The 2630-nt window shown below is 41.4% G+C and overlaps 1 non-coding gene across 1 annotated transcript; it reads right to left on the bottom strand.

The window, feature by feature from the left end:
- Positions 1–1075: 1075 nt before the first annotated feature.
- LOC120095349 (U6 spliceosomal RNA) lies at positions 1076–1182 on the bottom strand. Its single transcript, XR_005490831.1, has one exon. It is a non-coding gene; the product is annotated as a U6 spliceosomal RNA (small nuclear RNA).
- Positions 1183–2630: the final 1448 nt, after the last annotated feature.

Here is a 2630-nt window from a genome sequence, read left to right on the forward strand (position 1 = left end):
AGAAAATGAATCTAGGTTGCAACATCAGCAGAGACACCCAGTTGGACCGAAGGCTGCCAGAACTCCAGGTATGAGACCCTTTGTTTAACCACAGGGCACACTGGCCAGGAGACCAGAGAGGAAACAGAAACAAAGGAATGAAATATCCACCCAACAAAGACAAACTCAAAAATCAGCATCTAGACTGTAATTACCCCAACTCCAAATGCTGATACTCCACTGTAAGACTACAGCCAACAGCAGCTGAAGCACAAACACACACACACACACACACACACACACACACACACACACACACACACACACACAAAACACAAAAACAATTTCATAAAGATGATGGAGGTTCTTAAAGAGGAAATGAATACATTCCTTAAAGAAAGGCAAGAAAAAAAAGTTGGAGGAAATGACCTGAAAACAGAAATAGAAGCAATAAAGAAAAAACAATCTGAGGGAATTCCGGAAATGAAAAATCTAGGTAAGCAAACAAAAACTGTAGACACAACCATCACCAACAGAATGAAAGAAAGAAACTCAGACACTGAAGATACAATAGAAGAAATAGATAATAATAGTCCAAGAAAATGACAAATCTTTAAAAAATGCCTGTTTAAGGAAGGCTTTAGCCATCATAGCTATCTTCAGACAATTTGTCTTATCCAGGTGGGCAGTTTAGATCATTATCAAACGGTTATGAGTTTATTTTGTGGACGATTTGTGGATTGAGGATTTAAGATATAAATCTGATTTCTAAATTACAAGCTTTTTGAGTTTTGATTTTAACGAGTTACTAGAAGTTGTGACTAGGGGCAGATGCTGGGAATGTAAGAGCCTCGACATAGGCGGACTCTATGGAACTGGCGAGGCGGTGACTCACCTTGGGAACTAGATGACAGAGTTGCAAGAGGGCAGCGGAAGCTGGGCTCAGAGAGTAGCCAGCCGCAGCGTGGGATGGAGATTGGGAGCTTAGCAGGTGAGAGGCTTTGCTGACTGAGATGAAAATACCCCGCAGATGCCATGTGGCCCATGAGGCCAGCACTAGTAAGGGATAGTGAGGGGTTTTTTTTTATTTTTATTTTTTTAAATGGAACGCTTCACGAATTCGCGTGTCATCCTTGCGCAGGGGCCATGCTAATCTTCTCTGCGTCGTTCCAATTTTAGTATATGCGCTGTCAAAGCGAGCACGAGAGGTTTTTGGTTTTTTTTTTTTTTTCCTTTTTTTTTTTTTTTTCCGGAGCTGGGGACCGAACCCAGGGCCTTGCGCTCGCTAGGCAAGCGCTCTACCACTGAGCTAAATCCCCAACCCCCCCCCCCTTTTTTTTATAATATTTACCGCAACAGCCCCTAAAACTCACTCAAACTCAGAGAGATCCACCTCACTCTATTTCCCAGGTGTTGGGGTTAAAATCTTGCACCACTAAATGTTCTGTGTGTGTAAATGCCATGGTGTGCATGTGGCATTCAGAGGACAACTTACAGATGTCAATTATAATGAGTTCTAGAGACACATGACAAGGCAAGGCCTATGGAGGACTCATGATGTTTGGAGGGAGCATAAATAGGGCTCAATGGACTGAGAGGGACTTGCTTGTAGAACTAGCTTTGCAACACTTCTTAGTCTCACGCCTTTGCTGATCTTTGCTTCATTGAGAGAGGCATGGGGAAGAACTTCTCCTGGTGTCTCTGGTGGTCCTCCTCCCCCTTGCTGACTTCTGCCGATTTGACTGAGACCTGGCTGTTTCTTGCCACCACCACTACTCTTCTAACACTGAACTGCTGATCTGACAACACAGATGGCATTTGCTCTAAAGAACAATTTCTAAACAGGTCCACTTCTCTCATACCCATTATCCATTTAATAAGAAAGCTTATTAAAGCTTTCTTTTCTACTACATCTGGCAGGTGGGGGCCAGAAGAGATGTTAAAGCATTTAAGAACCTATATTAAAAGTTAGTTCTGAAAAATTTTAAGTTAGACTTTCTCTTACAATAATAAAATATATACAGTAATAACACTTATGAAACCTGTCAGGTAAGATGTACATTTATGTATTTGGCAATTTTGGATAAAGTACTCTACTATCTATCCTATCCTGGTGAGTTCAGAGGTCTGTACCTAAATCCTATTTTATCATGACTTGCATTACCAACCTATTAACATCCTTTTATTCCTAAAAACATTTTCTCAAATCCTAAACAACTCAAGCTTAATTGTGAGACTTTAACTATCTAGTCTTCTATCCATTAGAGACTTTAGAAGGAATATTACCAGAATATGTAGGAAGCACAGATAAGCAGCTTCCAAAACTATAAAAATGACAGCTGGGTGTCTGGACAGTTCCCCACAAAATTCTCTATATCACTGGAGCATCAATTCGCAGCCTTCTGGTTCTGAGTATCTGATAGACAGGACTTACAAAGGCCTTGCCTTACCTAATCCTTGCAAAGCTCAGCAGTCCACTTCCCTGCAACCCATTTGTCCATTTTGGACTGCATTTTGTCTGCAGTTGAAGCAAGGCTGTTTCTTTTCCAGTGGCAGTTTACCGTATTTGAAGCGAATTCCATAAGGAGATTTTTCTGTGCTCATCATCTTCTTTAAAGTGGAATGGGATGCTGCCAGGACCTACCGTGCCT

This window comes from Rattus norvegicus, chromosome 10 (genome assembly GCF_036323735.1).
Source record: "Rattus norvegicus strain BN/NHsdMcwi chromosome 10, GRCr8, whole genome shotgun sequence".
Lineage (NCBI taxonomy): Eukaryota > Metazoa > Chordata > Mammalia > Rodentia > Muridae > Rattus > Rattus norvegicus.